Here is a 24,579-nt window from a genome sequence, read left to right on the forward strand (position 1 = left end):
TGTTTGGAGAGTATTAGGCATGAAGTTGTCATACTGGAGCTCTAATGGGTGCACTCAGTAGGTGTGATTTATGAGACTTGTTGCCTTGTGAGAATGAAGTCATGTTGTGTATCAGGGTTTCCCTGCAAATGAAGCAATTAAATTTTGTCATCTTTCTTACAAGGTGTCCTGAGTGGAGTTAAGAACAAGCGTGGGGGAATGCACAATGGGGGGGGGTGGGAAAGAGAGGTGATTAGATTCCATCTGTTGACGAACACTTCCAGCACTTTTTTCTAAAGTCTTCAACTGAATTTCATTTGCTGAAGTCTAGTGCCACGTCTGGAGGCAAACAGCACATCTTTTACTTGCCAGTTCTATTTATATGCCTGTGAAGTAGATCATTGTAATGAATACAGATGGGCAATAACTACAAAGTTATTGCATAATTTTTCAAAATTTTATGATTGCCTTTCCTACTTCCTCTTAAAATAATGGCTCCTCTGTACAGCCTGCAGACCATTCAATATATCTTTCGTACATTTTACCACTTCAGCAGAATTTAATTTATTGGAGACACACTAGAAGTGGTAGGTAAACAATCTACAGAAAGAATCCAATTTATAAGACAAGGAAGACTTGAACCAGTATTAAGTTGCTTTGGAGATCACTTGGTGAATGCAAGTATATATGATTTTTCGTCTTTCTGACTTGGCAGCAAAGGCCAGTGAGTGTGTGTGGGGAGGAAGTCAACTGAAAGCCACCCACCACCAGGCTTACAGAACATAGAACAGGTTTGTAATAGGATGTCTTGTTGGATGGAAAGTGTTTCTGCACTATTTGCAGGTTTAAACCTGCCTCAGGGAAAGTTTCTGACCTGCTATGAGAAATCCAATTTTCTTTCACAGTGATGGGGCAGGCTTGGTTTTGCCACCCTGGTGCTGACTGGAGCAGTCTTGACCTCTGACTGTCATTCTGCTTTCTCCCTCCTCCAGCCTAATCTGCTCTACCTCCACTTCTGAAATAACAAAGCACTTTTTCCTGAGCTGTGATTATGAGTTAACTGACTCCTGAGAGCACGATCCATCTCCCCTTTAAGTCAATGGAAGCCTTTGAGGAGATAAAATGAGCATTGGATATGTCCCTAAAATAACTGGGTTTGAATCCTGGCCACGCTGAAGCTGATGGCAAAAAGAAAATGGAATTTCACCTCGATGTCTATGCATCATCTGCTTTATTGGCAAAGACTATCACAGAGTCTGCTTACCCTTGAAGGCAGTTAAGCTTTTGAACCACATGCAGCTTTTCTTAGTCTCACTTCTAAAACCATTCCCAACTCAAGACTGCAACCCTCAGGACCACCAATAATGAACTGTATAAATTCCAGTTGATCTGGTCTTTGAACCTTGTTTTGGGGCTGGTTTATAATTACGTAATTGATCCTCAAAACCAAAGTCCTTTGACCTAAATATGCAGAAATGCTTTGCCTTTTGGGTGCCCAGCTGGAAATCTGTCAGACACACTTGATTTTCAGAAGGGTCCCTACTTCTAAAAATCTTGACTTCTCAAATTGCTTCATGGTATATAATAAAAAGTTTGGATTTCTCAGTCACTTTTGGTAACTGAAACACCCTTTAATTTATCAAATTTTTACAGCACACAACACCAGTGAATGCTTACATCGCAGAAGTATGCTTTGGGTTTGAATTCTCATCCATCTTTCTTTGGTTTGGCTTTCTAAATAAAACTACCAGCACTGGTAAGCTATTCTGGTGGCAAAAGGGGTTCCAAAGCTGGTCTTGGCAGGACAGAATACTCTATATTCCCACCCAGCAATGATGGATTTTTTACTGTTGTCTGCTTTTTATTTAGACCTGGGATTTAAAAAAAAAAAAAGACAATTTCTCATTGGTTTGGGGGTTTTTTGTGGTATTTCATCTATTATCTACTGTTATAATAACTTTGACCCTTGCTACCCACTCAATAGAGTGCATCTGTTGTGTTTTGTTCGCCTTTCCCTGAAGCATAAGGACTCTGACTTTGCTAGAAGAATTGTCTCTAGAAACCACAAGCACATACTTAATACCATGCCAGCAACTTCATAATACTATTGTGAACAGAGCTAAAATTTCTGATGTATTTTTTTTCATTCTGATCAACAGTTTACAATTGGAAGAAGAACTGATGCTCGCAGTTTCAGGGTCTCTCAGTGGCCTCCCATCCTCTGACCTGGAATCCTTCAGCCTTCATCCTGAATTGTGCGTAGAACAGAGGCGGGTAAATCCATTTAACCTTCACCCCTGCTCCAGACACTGAAGCCTGTATTATCAGCATTTCAAATCATAAGTTTCCCTTTCAGATGCAGACAACTGTTTTCTTCATATGAGGTCGCAAGCATTTTGGATTCCCCATCTCCTCAGAAGATTTTGCTCTTGCTTTTCTCTCTTCCTATATTTTTTTTAATATTTTGGCATACTCGGTTCTTTCACCATATGGAACCACTTCTACCTCCTTATCCCCTGTACACACTTTCCCACTCAACATGATGACATGTGACCACTCAACTCATAAACAGGAGTTAGGGAAACAGAGGTTAAACCACGGGCACCAAAAGTGGTTTTGAGAATGCAAATGTGGAAAAAGTGGGATAATCCACAAGCATGTGGTTTGTTACCATCTGCCTCATGCTCTGAATGTATAAGCACATTCGCCCAGAGTTTACAATTGAAGGGATACAGTGTTTTTTTTTCCTGGTAGAACACTGTGCGTTTTGGCTTGGAAAACACGCTTCCTTCCCTTCCCGTGGTGAGAGCACAGGTGCTGCACGCTGCTATTATGGTCGACCCTTTCCAATAAAGATCCCACACGGGCCAGGATACTAAACACACAGCTTGGCTTTATCCTGACCGGGTTGCCTAAGATCCCACATCTGTCTTCTTCCTCCTGCAGCCCCATCTAGTGGCTCCCACATCTGCACATCTGCCACGTCGCCCGTCTGGGTGCACGTGAGAAGGAGAGATCGTAGAGTAGCAGAATATCGCGAGCTGGGAGGGACCCAGAACCATCGTGGAAGTCCAGCTCCTGTCCCTGCACATAAATGTGTAAATAATGGCATATAGAGGTGTAGAAATACACTTAAGCAAACTCATATCTTCACCTCTGGATTTCACAAGCATCACTCGGGCATTATTTAGGTGACCTGCAGCTGCTTGGGGCGCAGACAACAAATTTCCCCCACGGTGGAAGGAAGGATTATGGACTAGATAACAGAGCCTATAAGGTCCATGGGAAATGCCATCCCTTGGGTACAGCTCAGGGCTGTTGGCAGCTGGGGCTGGCTGCACTGCTGCTCCACGGACTTGCCTCAAAAAGGAGTGCTGACTTTTCAGAAAGCTCTTGCCCAGTAGATCATGAGTGGCTTCGAGGTGCCACAGGGGTTATGTGTCTCTTAAAGGAACCTCTTAAAAGGGGCAAAAATTAATTTGTACCAAAATGGTATCATGCATATACCAAATTAATCCAAATCTTCATATATCCATATAATTCAAAATAGTATAAGCCAAGAGGGGTAAAGAAGGATGGCAGAATGCAGCAGTAGCTCCACATGCTATGCACTTTGACTCGTCTTTGCTATAAATGTCCATTCAACAGATGAGTTCAGCGCTGAATGCCTTATTCTTAACTTTTCCTGTCCTGTTTTTCTTTCATTAATTTAGAATTTCCATTGAGAATAGACTTCAGGTGATTAAACAAAGGAAGAAGAATGCCTAAGGGGGTGCTAGAATATAGGAACTAATGGAGCACCTGATGGGAGATGCAGTGTCTAAGGAGGGACTCAAAGCAGATAATGAAACATGGATCTTATGGAAGTGGGTGAAACAGTCCCACTACCCAATTCCTGCTTTCGGGAAGCAAGACTTAGTGCCCATTTCCAAAGAGTCACCTTCGAGCCTCACGTCCTTTGTTTGTGACTCAGTGGCCACAGATGGTCCTGGGAGCATCTCTCAGCATCAGCCCTCAGTGTCTTGGTTTCTGGCAACAGCAACTATTTCAGCTGAGACACTTCACCACGGCCCCTTCTTCAGAAGGACAGGTTCACTGGAAGCAGGGGGAGAAAGGCTGAGTGAGGCACCCGAAAGAGGCAGAGCCATTTCAGAGAAAGGGGCACAACAATTTGTCAGAAGCACAGAGCCAGCCCGTTGCTGAAACCTGGCACCAGATGCGAGTCTGGGCAGAGCAGAATCAGGCCTGTAATGAACTACAGAGGCTGCAAACAGTCAAGAACAGCTCCAGGGTTTGGGACACACATGGCACAAGGCCATGTAAGCAGCACAGTCCCGGGAATCTTCTGCCAGACATGCTTCTGTCCTGTGGGTGACAAGCCACATGGTTTCTGAGTCTGCTGGTCAAATTTTCGTGTGCTTTCAAATTTTCACATTTTCATCATTGCCCACAAGGTAACCACATCTTTTCACAACACAAAGGCCTAATGGAACAGGGAGCTGATGAGCTGAAATTGGCAGGCTTGGGGCTCAGGTCTGCTGCTGACAGACTTCATCCAGGTCATTTCACCCTGTGTCATACTTTCCCACCTGCAGAAAACAGCGTTAATAATATTTAACTACCTCATGGTACTAAATTGCAGCTTAATTAATGGTTTGCAAAGCACTTTGAAATGCTCACTTGAAATAGGCAGAGGATAATTAACATCATGTGTTTATTTAGCGAGTTTTCCTTGCCAGGCACAATCTTCCTAAAATTCTCCTTGCAATAACTGTTTGCACTGCTCTAGAAAAACAAAGCGGTTCAGCCAATAGGTTTTCTGTGGGGAGACTTTTTGCTGCATGAATCAGATGATTGAAACTTGAAGAGTGTGGCTGACAAGATGAGGAGCAGACAAGTCTCTGAATGGGAAGGAGGGGAGGGCATGAACAGATGCACAAGTGTTTGTGCTCCCTCAGAGGTGTGTGCATTGTACCAGGAAACTTTAGTGACACGGCTACAAGGTTGTTGTTCACTTCTGTGCTTGGAGATAACAGGTGCCCCATTCTTCTGTAGGACTGCTGCTTGTGTCTTACTTCTGTAGGGCTTCTGTCTCCTGGGTGAATGCAGGCACCAGTTACACAGCAAGGTCTTTGGAGCTGACCTCTTTCTAAGAGAGATTTCACACCTCTGCCTCACTGGGGTTTCCAAATTTTTTCTAAATACGGAATGATGGCTTCAAGAGCAGGACAGGAAAAATCTTAAACCTGAATCATCATTGCCACAGTGAAGCTTGTACCTCTGCCCTGGAAATGTCACAGATTCACAGACCTGCCACACAAATTGAGCTCTCTCTTTATGAGATGGATGTGGTACAAGTGATGCAAGGTGGGATGCAGTCCCCAACAACAAATGAGGCAGCACACAAGAAAACACATCCCACTGGGAATCTGTGAGGGCTCCTGATTTGAGCAACTCTGTACGTGGGTACACAGTGATAGGACAAGGGAGAATGGTTTAAATCTAAGAAATGAGAGATTTAGATGAGATATTAGGAAGAAATTCTGTCCTGTGAGGCTGGGGAGGCCCTGGCACAGGTTGCCCAGAGGAGCTTTGGCTGCCTCATCCCTGGAAGTGTCAAAGGCCAGGTTGGATGGGGCTCTGAGCAAGCTGGGCTAGTGGAAGGTGTCCCTGCCCATGGCAGGGGGTTGGAACTGGATGGCCTTTAAGGTCCCTTCCAACCCAGGCCATTCTTTGATTCTCTGATTTGAAAGTGTAGCTGCAGTGTCAGAGAAAAGGCTAAGTGTTAAGAGTGGTTTGAATGGTACACAAAGAATTTCTGGTAAGAAACTGCTTTTTCTTGGATACAACTGTGCAAACTGAATTTTAGGCCTAGATTTTGAGTTGACCATGAAGAGGTCGTGGTCATTCACTCCAGAAAGGAGTGACTGACATTTTCACAGTGGCCTCTCTATGGTCTGTCTTTGTTCATGTCTTCACTTTGTTCACCTCTGAGGTGAGGTTGGGAGAAAATACTCAAACAGTTCCTACAGCCTACAGTGAGAAATGGGAGGTTCAAAGCAAACAGGGGAATTCGATGCCTAAACCAAGCAGGCTTTGCCTAATTAGTCTTTACAATAATAAGCACTGGAGATTGCTCTTGAGCAATATTGTGAAATCCTGCCTCCTAAATGGGATATAGTGGCTTAGAGTAAATTGCAATGACATTTCCCCAGCAGTTTGGGCTCAGGAACTCAGTTCTATAGGTCAGGTCTTAAAGAACAGGAAATAGAAAAATGAACCTGGTGAGCCCTCTGTGCATGTGTCGATAATTTTGTGTGACTCTCTCGAAGACATCACATCAGGGAAGAAAAGCAGATTTTGAAAAGACTACTTAGAGGGTTTTGGATAAACTAGAGCTATTTAATTACATTGATAAATTTTGCTTGCTTACGTCAGCATTGCTAACCTGAAACTTTCATGAAATGTGAGTCAGCACCCTCAAAATGAGGAAATTAGTTTAAAAGTCATGGTGTTTCTAAAATAATTAAATAAGCATAGCTTGAGTTTTCACTTTCCTTCCCAATGACCTTCTGATTTTTAAGTTTTTAGATCTCCTTTTCAAGCTTTGCTGTATAATCCCCTTGGTTGGAAATGGGGTTTCAAGAGCATTTCAGCCGGTGAGGTCAGGCTTGTCCCTTTCTTGGACTGAAAACCTACCACAATGCAGAAGTGCCCTCTAATGTTGTTCATGAAACAGAAGGTCTGATGCTCGAGCAAAGCTCCTGATAGCTGCAGGTGTATTTTTCTTGGGAAGCTAAATTGCTAGAGAAACAAAAGTTTTGGTTAGTTTAATTTGGCAAGACAAAAATGCCGTCCTAGGGGAAGACTTTATTTAGAAACTTTATTTTTCCCCTGTTAACTTAGATATTTTATTGAAAAAAAAGTTAAAAGTTCAAAAGTTCACAAGGGTTTTTTTTTCTGTCATACTAAAAAAAAAATTGTAATTTCCAGTTGGGCATAAGTGTCCATAGATTAATTTATTGTTATAGAATATGCTGAACCCAAAAGTGACATTTAATTCGTTTTTGTGCTATAGTTTTAAATTTTTTTCCGTAAAACTTGTTTGCCTAATATAAGATTCTATAGTCCCAGAACAAAAGGAAAAGGGGACTGCTTGCTTCTAACAAAAATCCTGGCTTTGCTAGCATGCAGTTCTACCAGCCAAACTTTTTCTGTGGTGGAATGGGGTCTGATGATTTCAATTGATGATGTTTCCTTATTCTAATTAAGAAATACTGTTCACCATTGGAAGCCTGATCATGACATGGATGATTCCTCTCCAGACAAAGCCAAGAATGTTCAGCCAGCCTCAAGGTCAGCTACTAGGTGGCAGCTGGCACTTGAAACCAGGAGATTAAAAATAGTACACAGACTTCATATGTGCCCAGTGGGCAATGTGTCTGCAGGCTGGTTTTGGTGGGGGAAATATTTCACTGTGGAATGAAATATTAATCTGACCTTTTTTTTCTGCCCAGACTGAGTTCTCAGGAGCAAAACAATGGCTGCATGCAGAGCCTTTTAGTATTATACTAAAAATTGGATTCCTCTACCAAATAGAGTACATCTCACTCTGGGACTTTGGCCTTAGGAACAGTGCAACACAGGCTTTCATAGGCGAGAAGGCCCAGAAAATACAAAAAATGAGGTTCACTGTAGTCTTAGAAAGACTCAATAGAGGAGCCATCATCATGTAACTATGTAGGACAGATCTGAAAACAAAAAAAGAGTGAGAGCCTGGAGGAAAGATGCAAGAACATAACAGGATAATTAACAAAATACTCCCAACAAAGCGCACCACTTGGGATTTTGTAAATATTGCCCTGTGTGCTGCTTGTGTCTGCTGAGATGAGTGAAAAAAACATATTTGAGCTTGCTGCTTCTGGCCTCCAGATGGTCGGCATAGAGAACAGCAAGAGGACTCATCAAAAAATATACTTATGTATAAAAAAGCAATGGATAATTTGAAGGGAGGTTTTGGGGGGTGTAGGATAAGACTTTTGGCTCATTGCATGAATGGCAGGATATACCAGTGCCTCCTTCTCTGATCCAACCAGGCAAACATCAGCAGAAGGGTGCATGGGAAGCTGCTTGCTTGGGACTTGGGAGAGCCTGGAGCAGCCTCACAGGGAGCCTTGACCTTCAGAGGGCAGCTGGGAAGTATTGCTGTGGGTGGTTTCTTAGTTCATATTTCCTCAGAGAATCCTCAGACACTTCAAGCAGCTCCAGCCAGATTAGATGACCGGTCAGCCTTTTCAATTCCCACTGTATAGCAGGTGAAACAATAAAAAAAAGTATCGAGTGAGGAACATTAATCTGTATTCAGAGCCCTTTAATAAATGATAAATAAATATATCTGCTTGGTTCCTTTGAATCCTGCCCGCTTGTGTTTAGCTATGTGTTTTTAGTGGCAACCCAGTCCCCATGAGCTGCAGGCCCAACGAAATCACGAGCTATTAAAAAAAAAATAAAAATAATCCGAGCGGGGATTTAAAATAGGGTGTGGTGGAACGGCGAGGGTGAAAAGTTTGACTGCGTATCAATAGGCTGTTGGGACCTCCTGGCAATCCCCTCATTTCCCCTTCAGTGAACACATGATTTTTGCAGAGGTGCATTTTTTCCTGCCACGTTTTTGCAGCTTCCCATTTCAGCCCGAGTTTATGCGTTCCCCAGCAAGAAATCAAAAGCTATCGCATGCTAACCCTCGTCCTCTGCACAAACTTTTTCGTTCGGGAGCTTTGGCCGAAGCAGACAGAATGCCACAGAATTTTAAATTTAAAATTGAGGTGCTCCCCTTGGCGTTGTGTTTAACTCCTTGTGGGAGAGGGACTGGGAGGATATTTCCAAAGTAGTTTCTGGCCTGCCTGAAGCACAAGCTGTGGGAGACACGTACCATCAGGAAGGCAGGAAGGGGAGAATGGTAGAGGAGAAGGAAAAGGAAGTTGGTATAGAAATTAAATAAAGTGAAAGCTACAAGGATTGTTCGGGGAACAGAGGACAGAGTATCCAGGCAAACTGTCCATGTGATGATGAGGAGGGAATAAGAATCACCAAAAAAGCAATCACCAAGCATAGGTCCCTTCCAACTCAGCACATTCTATGAGTTTCTGATAGATGGTCCCTCTCATTCCCTGTTTTCACTGAACTCTACTGGATAAAGGGAAGAATGGATGCTGTAAGAGCTGTAGAAGACAACACATTCAGCAAACCGGAGTCACCATTCCCTGCTTTGCCTGTGTGTGATTTACAAAATGGTTTCATGACCAGCAATTCTTCACTGTCTCCTTGAATAATATGTTGATGTGAAAAACTTCTTGGAAATAAGTCTGCTCAGTAAAAATGTAGAGTTTGGTACGTTATTTTCTTGCAGTCTACCTCCCCAATCCTCTCCCTTAGCCCCTTTTTCATCCAGCTTTTCCTTGAGCCACATTTGTGAGGACGTGGCCTCATGTTTAAGCATGTAAAAGTATAAAACAAAGGCAGGAAGTGAAATTCATAAAAAGACAGCATTTTATGAGTGCAAAAGACAGAATTAAATGTTTATTTCCATTTCATTATTGCTGTGGGGGACGTATCTTATTTTTATTTATGAAGGATTCCTCATAAGTGCACTATTTTTGTGTTGGCTGGTGTTGGTATCAGTGAAATCCACTGCTGTTGATGAAAACACTTTCATTCTTTTTTTGGTGAATTGGGCATCGTTATAGTTTAAGGAAAAAAACTATAGTGGTTCCAGGCAGCTATTTTTCCTGAATTCCCTGTTGCAGATTCTTTTTCTCTAGGCAGGAAACTCTAACAACTCTAGGTGAATGGGCCAAAGGAAAGCAGTGGTTTTGTACACTTCCCTAACATTCATGTGGCTTGGGCCGTTCCAGAGGCTTGGAAGTCTTGCTTGGGGACTCTGAAACTTGCATTTTCAGAGTACTCAACAGACATTTTGGATAGATGACAACTGCCTCTTTTCCCTGAAGTCCTTCATTCTAACTTTTCCATTAATATTTACTTTTTCCAGTCACCACATCTCGCAGAAGGGTTGGGGATTTTCATTCACTGCTAATGCTGTCAGTCAAAATTGCTGATTTTCTGGGTTTTCTTTTTAGATTGTCTCTAAATTCCGTCTTCCAGCTCCATACACAGAATTAAAGTGATTACAAAGCTCCTGTTGTTCAGACGCTGTGTCTTTCTTCTGTGCAGTGTCTCTGGTGCTAACACTAACACACAATCAGGTCTTTTTTACCTCAGCTTCAACTTTTTTCATCATTTCTTGCCTTCCACATCTAACCAGAGATCATTTTTCATGCCCCTGTGGCGGATAAGTGTTAACATACTAAAATCTGGGGTGAAGCAGCAAACACCAACAGTGTGTTCCCACCTTGAAAAGGAGGGCCCTGGACTAGTAGGGCAGATAGAAATGAACAAGAAGTCCTGGATAATCCTATTCACTACATCCGAATGCTATTCCAGCTCTCCCTCTCCCATTCTCAAAACCAATACACTTTTTTCCCAGGTTCTCGCCTCATTCCCACTGTCCTGCAAGTAACATTCCTTTCTTAAGAAACTGGTGATTTAAAGAAAATATGTTTCAAGGGCTAATTTTCTAAGGTTGTGAGCCAATTAAGAATGCCTTCAGACTTCCTATTTCTCATTTATTAAACTGTGGCGGCCTGGAAGAGAATTGCTCTCCATTCAATTTAAGATTATAATGAGAAAACACAGCACTGAGGACTGGGCCTTTAAGTAAATCAGAAACTTTTTCTTTCTGTATCAAAAATAAGAACAACTTAGAAGTCTCAATGCATGAAGCACTTCAAAAAATGTGACTAATACATCAAAATGATGAGTCTTGGTTCTGTCACGTTGCTTCACTCAACCACAGTTGTGTGTGTCAGCTGGCACAGTGTAACCTGTCTGGCTCATGATTAGAAATAATTTGGGCACAACAGTCAAGTCTGTATAGCAGCTGACCCCACCTATGTTGAATGTGCTAATCCCTGAAAGGCCAGAGTACTGTGTAAAAGAATGGAAAATCAAGGATCATCTTAAGACCAGCTCATAAAAGTTACATTTATGTTGTCCAAGAAAGGACTTATCTTCTCTCTGAACATTATTCTAATGCAGATGTGTGGGAATACTTAAGCCACATGTAGCATCTGGTGAAGATAAAGATTTATTTTGGCTGAACTGGCTGTATTAACAGATAGAGATCCGGCTTTGAACTAGCTCTTAGTTCATAGCCTGCTGCTGCCTTGGGATTAATTTCAGAATTTCTGTTTGTTTTTAACATGGAGAAATTACTTGCAGCTGATTTTTTTAATATCTTTGCATTCTTCTAACAGGCAAGCTACTGAAAAGAGATGGGAAAGTCAGAAAAAACTGGAAGTGACAGTAACTAGCTGTTAACTCATCACGTGGAGAGCAGTGATGAGGGGTGTCCCTCAGGGGTCAGGACTGGGGTCGATACCATTTAATATCTTTGTCAGCCAATACCATTTAATATCTTTGTCCCACACAGACAGGTGGGATCAATGACAGTCTCAGCAAGTTTGCTGGTGACACCAAAATGTGTGGTGCAGTCAACACTCCGGGGAGAAGGGGTGGATCCAGAGGGACGTGGGCAGGCTGGAGAGGTGGGTTGATGCCAACCTCACGAAGTTCAACAGAGCCAAGTGCAAGGTCCTGCCCCTGGGTCATGGCAACCCCAGACACACCTACTAGTTGGGTGGAGAAGGGATTGAGAGCAGCCCTGTGGACAAGGACTTGGGGCTGGTCTAATGGTTGATGAAAAACTCAACATGAGCTGGCAGTGTGTGCTCACAGCCCAGAAATCAACCGTGTCCTGGGCTGCATCCAAAGGAGTGTGGCCAGCAGGTGGAAGGAGGTGATTCTCCCCCTCTACTCTGCTCTTGTGAGACCCCACCTGAAGTGCTGCTCACAGTTCTGGTGTCCCCAGAATAAGAAGGACATGGAACCGTTGGGAGCAAGTTCAGAGGAGGCCATGAAGTTGATAAGAGGACTGGGGCACCTCCCCTGTGGAGACGGGCTGAGAAGGTTGGGGCTGTTTAGCCTGGAAAAGAGGAGGTTGTGTGGAGACCTCACAGCACCTTCCAGTACCTGAAGGGGCTACAGGGAACCCAGAGAGGGACTCACCAGCAGGAACCGCAGTAACAGGACAAGGAGTAAAGGGTTCAAATTGAAAGAGGGGAAATTTAGGTTAGATATTAGGAAGAAATTTTTCCCTGTGAGGGTGATGAGGCCCTGGCACAGGTTGCCCAGAGAAGCTGTGGCTGCCCCATCCCTGGAAGTGTCCAAGGCCAGGCTGGATGGGGCTCTGAGCAACGTGGGCTAGTGGAAGGTGTCCCTGCCCATGGCAGAGGGGTTGGAACAAGATGATCTTTGGAATGAGATGATCCCTTTCAACTGTCAACATTCTATGATTCTATGACACCTACTACAACATTTTGGTTTTATTTTAAAGAAGGGATATCCTCATCCTGCAGAAATCAGTAGCTGTCTTGACAAGAGCTGGGGTTCCGTGCGTTTATTCTTGTCATGCTGTGCCTTCACTAGACAATGCTCTCTTGCTTTGTGGACCTTTGGCCTGCACCACTGCCTTCTTCTCAGAAGTGTCACTGTGACAATGCACAAACACATTTTCAGTCTGTGTCCTGCTGTCTTTTGCTGAGTCTCTCTTTTCCCAGGACATTCTTTGGGTTGTTGGACCATTTTTGCCTGACTTTGTCTAGGGTGCAAAGTGAGTGCTTGCAGAGGCAGACAGATGGGCAGTGAGATATCTAGTGTTGCCACTGATTCCTGCTGTTTTATTTCTAGTTTGAGTATTTCTTGCTTTCAATGGTGAAATAGAAAAAGCAGTGGGTGGTGGTGGCAGTTAGCAGGGGGAATTTGCACACCAGAGGAGGCAAGAAGAGCAGAGCTCCTTTGTTGGCACAATTCGCACTAGACAAGTTTCGGTGATGGAGGGTGAGATTAGAAAAGATTTTAGACTCTGGCTCTCATACAAATAGGCCTGTACTTTCCCAAGTACCTCTGTAAGCACCTAGAATCATATATCCCTGAATTGGAAGGGATATACAAGGATCACTGTAGTCCAAATCCTGGCCCTGTACAGGACAGCCCCAAGAATCTCATCCACCTCTCGCTTTGTGATATAGTTGTTTGCCTCCTTTATGACTTTCCTGCACCTTGCATACAAGGTTACAGAGCAAGAAAGGGGCCCCAAAGGGCACTGCCAGTCAGTACACTGAAGGCAGCATTGCTATCAATCTCCAAATACAACCCAGCAGTGTTGCCTGTCCCCATGTGAAGTCTCCTGACCCCCCCTCCTTCCACACCTCCAAATAACCCAGTGCACTCAACAGGCACTGGATTAAAAAGAAGCCCCAAGCTGAAAAGCCTTGGGAATGTCTTTGCAGCTTGGACACATCCATTCTCCCACCCAGCCTGAGTTTCTGCTCCTCAAGGCTACTGCCTTCCCAGCACATCTGCTGCCATGCAAGCAAGACAAGATGAACTGCTGGCATTAAAAAAAAAAAACATATCTGTTTACCTTCCCCCCGACCAGAAGGAGGGGATTTTGGGTGGGCAATTAGGTGGGAAATGAAAGTTATTTCTGTGTACTAACTCCATATACAATACTCAAACTGAAGTGGTTTTTCTTCTGTGATTCAAGTCCAGAATTTCAAACAAGTTTATTATGCATCCACTTCACTGCAGAATCTCTTCAGATCCAACAAACCAACCAAGTGCATGTCATCCTTTGGCCTTTTAAGCAAACCACAGTATACTGCAGAGAGGGTTTTGAGTGGGTGGTACTAACCACCAACATTATTGCCCAGGGATGTTATTAACACAATAAAGCTTCCTGTGGGTTCATTCTTTTGATTATAATGTAATATTTCAAGTACTGACCACAATTTATAATATCTCTCAACCAAAGAGCCCAGGATGTTACCATTGTAATTGTAACTTTTCTACCTAAAGCTCACTCAAAGTTTTAATTGAACTTGGTTTGTTTTGAATTTTCAGATAGGTTTTTATGCAGTGCATGTAGTCCCACTGAGCTCACTTATCTACCGAAAAAAAAATTAAATAGAACTAATTCTTTAAGAATTGTACAGATTTATCTGCATTTGTGATATAAAAAATAGTTAAAAAGTAAAATTTGACCTATACAGAAACAGCTTCCTGGTCCAGTTCATCCCAGAAACTGGACCAAGTGATTTCACTTGAAAGTTTACATCACAGGATCCCTCAGAGGGAAAGACAACATAGGAAAGACAAAGCAACCCAGGATAGGGCTTTTTTAAAACATTTTGCATAGTCCTTCTTGATCCCCAGCCAAAGATAAGTGATCTGAAGAGACAACAGTCAATTGAATATTTCAAGAATTGAACTCTTACCCCTCTGAAAAAAAATGCATCATCTTTTAGACCTGTAGCCACCCCAACAGACCCTTGTGTCTTCTTGCACTCTTCTAGTTTCTGAGGGTTTATGAACCATGTTTCTACTCTACACTGACTTCAAATAATTGAGATAAATGAGTTTCTTGCCCCAGCTGAACTCTTAGTCCTGTGACCTGACCAGTCCACACAATCCCAGCCACCCTGTAGCATACTAGGTAGTCAGAAGAGAGACTTCCACACTGGTGTAGAGCTTTTCACCCTCACTCCTTATTTGAGGTCCTGCTTAGATTGTTCAAATGTTGTTGACAACCTGATGACTGGTGTGTCTGAAGGACTTGCCTGTTTGGTCTATGTGAAGTCAATTAGTGACCTCAAACTCAGTTCCATCTGAACAAATGCATTTTCCTTCAGGCCACTGTCATGGATTGCTTCCACTGGAGAAACCAGAGGAATTACCAAACTTCTTCCTCAAAGAGGTGGTTACAGGTGCAAACCCACCTTCTGGGACGTGTGCAGCAAGGCTGGAATTTGAGTGCTGGACACAGCTGTGACAAGGTTGTCTGACCCTTTACTGAGCATATTTGCTGAGGCGACAGAAGGAGTAAAAGGATTTATGTGGAGGAGTCGAGATAAGGGGGATATACTCAGGCTATCATTTCAGGCAATCTTGAAATGCAAAAACTAGAATTGGTCCTCCTAGAGAGCTGACCTGCCTGGCCATCACTCCTGACTTGGTATCTTTCATCAGTAACATATTAAAAATATGTTAAAACTAAAAACACAGAGAAGAGCATTGTACACTAATGAAAAACAAGACTTTCTGCTTTTACATAGTGCTTACATAGCGCTGTAGAGACAGGCAAAGTGAAGAACTCTGGAGAAGGTTGGGCTTCAGAAGGTGTGGGAAGAATGGATTATGTTTTTGTGCTTTAGATTGTTGGCTACTTTTCTGCCCACAGATTACATCTAGATGGTGAGAACCATGGAGTTCAGAATGGAAGAAAGGTGTCTGATTTTATTTAAATCTAAATATGTAAAGAAGACATTTACCGTGGTCTTTTTTGCACTGAAAGAAATCTCACTGGCAGCTACTCAAAGTGATCAAACAACAAAATAGTCTCTTCTAAGGCTGAAAATCACAGTAGTTCATAATTTTTTAAAACCAGATTAAAAAAACAGCTAGAGGGCTTAATTTACTTTTTTATTCTCACTCCTAAAATGCTGAATCCATTTCAATCACAGCTGGGAACAAGGACAGCCAACAACAACACATCACTCCTAGCATGATACCTTTTTATGTCCTCTTCTGGGATGCATCAAATGTTGATGACCAAATTATGACCCTTTCCACCTCCCTTACTGAAAGCATAGAACTTTTGCCAGTAGTCATCAGCCAAGGCTGTAAAAAATGTGAAGCATAGGATCATGCCTAAGATACTAAAGCAGCTTCCATACTATCAAACAAGCAGGTTCTTAAGCAGCTGCTGGTGACATCAAAGCTGTCAAGTACTTGTCACCATAAAGACAAGATGTCACTTAGGTATTGGCAGAGGTTGAGCACCTCAGTGTCAGGATCCTTCTCTCTGAAAACTTCAGGCTGGTGGCCTTAGCCCTGACACCCTTGACTCTCCTTAAAGAGAGGTAGGACCTTTTTTAAATAAGCATTTAATCAGTACAGGAGGTGCAGTGTCAAATTTTAATGTTGTTATGGGACAGACAAAATGTGGAGCACTCCCCTCTGCTTTCCAAAATCATGATGTTTTCGTGGCTTATCCAGTGATGCATTCAATATTCCCTGAAGGAAAATGAGACAGAATGTGCCACTAAGGCTCACATAATTTTGACTGAGCCATTGGGATCTGTTTTGTTCTGTTCTCATGAGTGGGGAAGCAGTGATAATGAATGACCTGACAAAGATTTAGAGGTAGAGCTTAAAGAACCACTGAAACATTTGTTTCAACAACTTTACAGTTTATTCAAGGCTTTCAGCCTTTCTGGTTGTGCAGAGTTGAGAGGGATGGTTTATAGGAGTAAACTTCCTCGTGAGGTTAGGATCAAATTCTGCAGCAGCTACTCCAGAAAAATCTTCAAACTTTCTTCTTCCCTCCACTTTCAAAAATAGGCTGGACTAAGGAGCAAGGCACTGGTAGGAGGATGTAACAAAGGCACATTTGAGGTTTTTCTCAATGATCTTTATTCTCCCACTTGTTCTGCTCCAGTTTGTTATGACAGCATCAGTAAATCTAATTTTGTCTTCTCCAACAGTAGATCTAAGTTGTATTGGAGACCCAATGGGTGATCAGTGAGATAAAAAGTCTTTGAAGCACTTTAGAGGAGTATGATTTAGTTCACAGGGCAGAACTTGGAGTACAATAAGGTCAATAGTCTCTTGACTTTTATCTTTAACACAGTTTCACACTTCTGACACCTTGATAAACTTTCCCTTTACTTCAGACTTTCCCAGAACAAAGAACAGAAGAAAACCACTCCCCACCCCGGGGACCTTTTACAACCACCCAGTAGGGGGGGAAAGAAACAAAAGAGTGGTAAAGTGTCTGGGTAGTGCAAAATCTATTTTTAAATTATAAGTTAGTGTAGGCTGGTCTTTTCACTTTTGACCACTTCTGCATCTGAACAAAACCAGTAATGATGACGGCAAAATTTTAACAGCCACGAGCCTCATGAGGTGAATTTCCACGAATGCCAGTGTTGTTTTGGCTACGACAAAAAATTAGTCATTAAAATTACTCATTATCGAGGTATAGAATCACTCAAAGGTTTTTTTGATTTATCCTTGATGAAATGGTTCATGATTCTTTTTTCACCCTCAGCTGTTCTATAACAGCTCTTGGGAATCCCGAAACTAAAAAATCCGCATCTTTATAAATATCTTTTTTTATTTCAATGGGGCATACACATCAGTGTGTCATTGAAGCACTGCTCCAGAAGCAGTGGGTTGTTCCCAGCTGACGTGCTGTTCAAGGGCTGTTGTAACACTGTTCATGTGTGCTAGAGTGTGAAGATCAATTTGCTTTAGGGACTGGTTACATGTGCTGAGATACATGACACATTGGTTGGCACTGGTTTTGATTTCAAAATCATAACAGAGAAACCACTAACAACCTTTAAGCAATGCCTCAGCTATTTAGAGTGCATAATAAGAAATTACAGAAAATTTGTAAACTACACAAAACCCCACTAAAATGTCAAAATTTATTACAGCTGTGGGACTAGGAGCTAACTGGTTGAACAGAAGGGACTTATATTAACATGTTTTAATTAAGTTCAGATAAACTAATGACTCCAAAGCAGCAATCTATGATGATGGTCCAGTAAACTATCTGAAATAAAAGCTGGCAAAACCACCTTAAACGCGGCCTTTTTTTTCTTATCGTTAATATCATTAGCACAACAGATTGCGTTGTCATAAGAAATCTGAAGAGAAAGTGCAAGAATAAATAGATGATATCTTAGCTACAGTCTTTCCATTGGAGGAAGACTCGCTGCTCACAGAGGAGGTAAATTGGCCAGTGGCATCCTCTGATGGTACAGTTGAAAAATTAATGCCTGGTACCTTGCCCTGTTGATCAGGGCTGTCAATCTGCCTTCTTTCTCAGGAATTAAACTACTTTCTCCAAGAAGATTTAAAATAATTTGAGGCTTCCTATCCCTTTCATGTGTCCTCCCTTTGAATGTGGTGTGTGGTTCTTTGCCTTGCGTGGTCAGGCACACTTGGTTCTTTAATACACCCAGAGACTGCAGACTGAGAGTGATTTTGTGTTATTTCAGTACACTGAAAAGGTTTAAAAAGAGCAAAAAAGCTGGACTGAGCTACCATCATCATCAGTTCTTCTGCAGAAAAACCTAATGTCAAATGCATTTATGGGAATATATGTCAGACTCAAGAAACTCAATAAACAGACAGTGGTCTTAAAGTAGTGCAGTCTACTGTAGCCAGAGGACAAACACAGCATAGAGAAGTGGATCAATCCTCTCTTTGGAGCATTTTATGTAAAAATTACGGCACATTCCACTTGTTTCTGTAGGAGCTCACACAGGCATAAGAAGTGAATGTCTTCAGGGAAATTTTTGGACAGCTGAGCTATTTGGCTCCTTAACTACAAATTTCTGTGGCACCCCCAACTCCCACCCTGGTCTCCTCCTGTCTTCTACTCCACTGCCCCATTTTCAAAATGGCATGCTGACCACCTTATGAAATGAAAACTACCTCTTATTTGAAAGACAGCAAAAGTGGGAAAGATCCCTGCAGAATCAGAAGTACAGTAAAGTATTCCAGGCTGCTGTTGCCCAATTCATCTTGTTTGCTTAGAAGGCGGTGCAAACACTTGTAAGCTTTTCCTCAGGTGCAAACAGAAGGAAAATAAGTATTCACTCAAAATCTGATTAAGGATATAAAGTCATCCAGTCATCCCACGCTGGACTGACTCAGCCTGGTCTGTAAAATCCATGTATGAGCTTAAGGAAGCCACAGACTTACTAATGCCCCAGTCTAACAGCTTTATCTAAAGAGAATGTTGTTTGGTTATTTCAAAGCTGCTTCATCTTTTTTTCCTATTCCCTGTGAAGTATGAATTTCAGAGGAGATGAAGGCATTTCAGGGTAAGTGCTTGATCTAAAGGCCAGATCTAAAAGGCATTTAGTCCCCTAACATGCTTTTGAATAGTCTGCTTCCACTGGGAAATTACTATTCTACATGCTCTGAGTGGCACGCCAGTAAGAATACCAGTAGGAGAATTTCAAGTGGCTTTTGCATGCACAGTTAGAACCTTATATTGTTGTTTGTGGTTTTTGTTTTTTTGGATTTTGCTAAGCCAATCTTCAGTAGTCAGCTTCCTTTCCTCCTAATCTGCAGCTGCCTCACTGACCATCCATCATCTTTATTACAGTGTCATTTCTATACGTCATTCTTTTACACTAATCAGAAGCAGACCGAGCGGGAAAGAAATTGCTCCGCAGGGATGAGGTCTGGTGCTGTAAACGATATGTTGAATAAGAGTGGAATTCAATGCAAGAGGCACTGTACTTGTTTACACATGCTGAACTGATGTCTTTTATCTGTAGGACACATCCCAGCTCTTTGTTGCGGTCATTTGGAGCCCCGATCCAACACGGCTCTGCAGAACGCCTGCAAGCAGTGAACAGTCCCACTGCTGCCACTATTGTCATTAAGTTGCATAAAGCCAATCACCCACCGTAGTGTGGTGATAAACTGGGGCCCAGCAGCTTGGAAACAGTAGCTGGCCTACGAGCACTGGCACTGATGAAGTTTAGATTCTTATTAATACATACTCTTGCGTGTTCTGTATCCTCACAGCACAGTAACCTCAGATTACTCCACCCCCCTGAAGTTCCCAAAAGTGACAGCAACTTGTTCTACCTTCTCCAAACCACCCACTTCCATGACACCTTCAGCCCTTTTCACGTCCTCCATGCTTTTGTGAGCTTCATTATTTCAGCTGGAGATGGGAAGTACTGTGGGAGTGTCATACTATGGCTTTCCTGGTCACTGGACTGACTGCTGCATGCAGCAAAGGCAGTGAGTGAAGGTTGAGTCCTTCCTTCAGGGCTCTGTCAGGGTATCTTCTTCCCTCCTACCCCCAAAATATCAACTTTCCCAAGTAATAGTAGCTTATTGTCCATTATGTCCATAATGAGACCACCTGTCAGAAAGATGCAGATGGTCAAATAGGTATGATGGGCAAAAAAGTCCATTTCCTTAGAAAACCAGGCTTGTTTGTATTCTTGAGGTAAGACAGCCCTCACTGTAGTTGTTCCTTCACTTTTGCCTTTGGAGCAAATTTTATCATCTTATCATCTTATCAAGTGCCTGTTTACCAAGACAGGTATTATTAATGAAGTGCCTGAAATGTGTAGCCACTCTGAACAGCAATACTTGGGACAGGGAGGATTTTAACAACACCATTTCTTCACTTTTAAGCCAGGGTATGGGTAAAAGCAAGGATCAGCATGACCAGATAGAACATAGCTGGGGAACTGGAAAGAAAAATCAATAAAGTTAAGGAACTCAAATAAAAAGAAGCTAAAGCAAACATAAACAGAAAGACAACATTGAAAAAAGAATTATTTAGATTGTGGCTTGCCCTTGGGGCCATTACTATCCACCTCTCAGGCTTTAAGCATTAATTAGAATATTAATAATAAGTAGGAGCTTAATATATAAAAATCCCAAATGTACATTTTCTTCATGGTTTGAATGCAATTGTCCACTGCACACTAAAGGTAATGTTTTCAGAAGATCCCTCCAGTGTCTAAATGAAAGCTAATCTGTATAAACTTCCAGATGATATTGGAGCTTTTATATCCTTACCAACTAGCGTGTGACTTCAAAAGTGTAGCAGTGATTGTGGGAAACTCCCAGTCACATCTGTAAACAAAAGTATGTAATTACACATAATTACACAAGTCTAATTTATATAGTTAGAAATACTCACATAAACAGATAAAATACATAATCAAACATAATATTCAATGCTGCTGAAAGGCATGTTGTGATCTATGAATTAATTATGTATATTTTGCCACCCACTACTGACACCAAACCTTTGAAGTCTTCTTCTCACATAGTAAGGCTTCAATTTTTCAGTAACTACCCAGCTGTTAAATGCTGATCTTGCATTCAATTAAGTCAACTGGAAATTTGGATTGTTGGTGCAGTTCAGAAGTTTAGTCCTGAAAAGCTGAATGCACTGGCAGTGATATCACTAAGATGTTCTCACTTACTTGCAAGGTTATGATTTTGTCAGTCAGTTGCCTAGGATAACTCCAGATAAATAGGAAGACATTGGAAGGGGAAAAGAACTCAGAAACAAAAAACACACTGCTTTTTTGGTTGTCTGAAGTCATAGCTTCTTCCTTGGGCAGGAGTGATAGTCTCATCCAAGATCATGTTGGGCGCTCTGTCCAAAGCTATAAGGAAAGGCACAGTTTTCCACTCTTTTCCACGAGCAAAAGTAGGGAAAGAGGGTATGAGTGAAGAAAAACTAATAACACATCTGCTGAGGGAAGGAGGTTCTCCTTAAGCCTGAGTAATCCCATGCCCTGAAGCCTGGGAGGCAGGAGATTAAGCTTCTCACAACTAAGAGAAAGGGAAATTACACAAGAAAGGGAAATTACACGTGTGAAGCTCAGTAAAGCAAACCATAGGAAAGTAAGGGAGGATTTTCTTTCCTCCCATTCAGGTGATTCTGTGTTATTTGCATCAGAACCTAGGGAATTTTCTAGACATCTCCAAACCCATCTTATTCCTAAACTTTGCCATCCTAGAGTATCATTTTTACAATGGATCCCGATATACAGTGCTCTGAGCTGTCTAAAACATCTTGGCAAAGCTTAACTTATCTTTCATAAGGAAGCTGGACAAAATCCCCAAGATGCCAGAAGCCCAATTTGTGTAGTGTTGTTTGACATGCCCCATAAAGTCTGACCTGAGACCACCAGCTAATTCTGTGCTGGCCACCTGACAGTAACAGGCAGCCTTTCACCTTCTTTTCAAAGCATGTGCACACGTGTGTGTGTGTGTGTGTAAGCCCATATTTCCTCTCTTTTATTGGTCTTTTTTTCACCTGCTGCCATATAAACAGCATGGGATAAGAATCTGCTTCATGCCTGACATATTTTTGGAATTTATTAACTTGCCTTTCTTTTTACTCTTGATGGAACCTGACAGTCAAGCAGACAAGTACCTAAATTAACTTAGCTCCCAACCGGCACCTAGGCAGGGCCAAGAATAACACAGAGAAAAATTGGAGGGGTTGAGGATGGCGATCGAGTCAAGAAGGAGAGAGGGGGGAGAGCATGAGAGAAGGGAAAAAAGTGAACTTTGGACTGGAGGAGTTTTAAAAAAAATAATTATTCAAAGCATAACAACATGACAGAAGGCTGCCAGAAAAACCTCATCCGTGCGAGGAGGGCAGCGCACACGCAGTGGGAAAAACTCAGACTCACATTTACCTCTGGGACAACACAGATTTAAAGGCAAGACAACTTCGTAAATGGAAATGAATGCAGTGACCTCAGCTCAGGTCGCAAGAGAGTAGAAGCCCACCAGCTTATGAAACTACTGAAGAATTAGGCATGTTTGGCAGCAGGAGCTTTTGGGAGAGGCCCAAGGATGAGCAAGTTGTGAGGGTTTGATTTCAGTTTCGAAGGAGGGTGGTCTTTCCATTTCAGGGTCAGCAGCAGGACAGTGCACTGGGTGTAGAGGTGGAAAGGGAAGCACACAATTTGGCTGACTGTCATGACCTCTGGATAATTGGAGATTTAACTTTCCATGTCTCAACACTCCCTAAATCTTCCCACACAGGCCAAGTCACCAAAAAAATAGATGGAGGAAAATCTTCCTAGTTGGAGGAAGGCACATAACAGACGTGTTATGACCGTCTTCCTTGTCAGATGTCCTGTCACAACAGACACCAGTTATTAAAGTCTGTAACACAAGGAGGGGAATTGCTGCTCACAGCTGAAGCTGTACACAGATAACATATCGAACTGGAAGCACTTGGCGTGTGTGGGAAGAGAGTGCAGTGACATTTGGTTAGACTTGTAAAGCACAGTGAGTTATGTCTGGAGCAAAGGGGTGTGTGCACATACACACGTACTTGGAGCCTCAAGTTGTGTTTCAAATGCATCCCAACTCCTTGGCAGCAATCATTACAACTCCATCCCGTGCCCCTTCATGATAAGGCGAGGCAAAAGCAGCGAGGCAAGGCAAAATCAGCAGCACAGCAGTAATTACAGGGTGCGTGTGCCTGCATCTAAAATAAAAAGAACGAAAAGCTTGTCACGCGGATCAGAAGCAAAACACCCCAGAGCTCACAGAGGTTTGTCAAACAGGTTCAAGACCGGGATGAAAAGAGGGCTTCAGAACTGTTCTCTTTGCTATACAAAAAAAGTAATTTGGTAAGGTGGCTAGTGAGAAGCAATAAACTTTAAAAATGCAGATATATGTGAAATAAGAGGTGGAACTTTACTTTTATGAAGAATGAGAGAAAAAATGTCCCGGCCAAGCTTGTGAGTTTGCATTTGCAGGAATCGTATAAAGTACTGCCACTTTAAATGTTTTCTCAGGAGAAGTAAATATTTAATGTTATACTTAAATATCCTAAGTAATTACCCGTGTTCCTCTAAAAAAGTGCCCCACAGGGTGTCTCAAGGCTGTCTCTTTCTGATAGACAGAAGCTCTGCAGAGAGGCAACTCATGCTGACATCCTGTTTCAGGATCTGCCAGTGAGCTGAAGGGTGGGGCACGATTGCTACAGCAACAGCACGTCCAGCTGCACACGTACGTGCTACCGTGAGTTTAAGCAGAGGACACATAGGTAGGCAAAAATACCTGTGGTGATAAATTACGCATGAGAAAATAAGTGGCCTCCTTCCTGCGGATGCTATCAAACCTGCCCTGCCTGTGCCAGGGGCATATCGGGTATTTTGACATGCACAGAAGCAAAAAAATTACCAGTTGGATGCGTGGTACTTGGCCTTCATTACTTGCTGAAGTGTGGAACCAGTCTGAAAAGACTTCGTTGTGCTGGGTCAATGTTTCATGTCCCTTGAACTGGTACCACTGCAAAGATAGAAGTTATAAGTTAGGCATTTTCCAAAAGTAGCAATCCATTCTGCACTGACTGCATCTTTGGGCTGTTTTGTGCCCCTGTCGTCTCCCTCCTTTTTCCTCTACCAAAGAAATAAAAAAAGGAAATAAACCTCTAGCTCTACAGAACCCTTTGCAAACTGGTTCAGGGTATTGAAGCACAAGAGAGTTATCAATGATAGGTGGCACTGTAGCTGGAATGATAGAATGAAATCCATATTAGAGTATTTGCTACCTTGCCTTCTCTCTCCCTATTCCCACAACGTGTCTGTGCCTCAGAAGTAGGTTGCCTGTTATTGACAACCTACTGTTATAACCATATATTGTGGCCATTTCCTGTTCTAAGCACAATGCTCTCAATGTATCCCCTTCTAATTCCCCAATGTGACTTTGAAAGAGACAAAGAAATGGTTGCCCCTCAAGAGAATTCGTCTCAAGTTTTTTACTAATTAAGTTCAAAGCATGCTTGGGCAGGTCTTTGAGAGTTTAATCAGTGCAGTGTAAGAAATT

Source organism: Neopelma chrysocephalum, unplaced genomic scaffold, assembly GCF_003984885.1.
Source record: "Neopelma chrysocephalum unplaced genomic scaffold, ASM398488v2 Primary Assembly neopelma1_188, whole genome shotgun sequence".
NCBI classification, from domain to species: domain Eukaryota; kingdom Metazoa; phylum Chordata; class Aves; order Passeriformes; family Pipridae; genus Neopelma; species Neopelma chrysocephalum.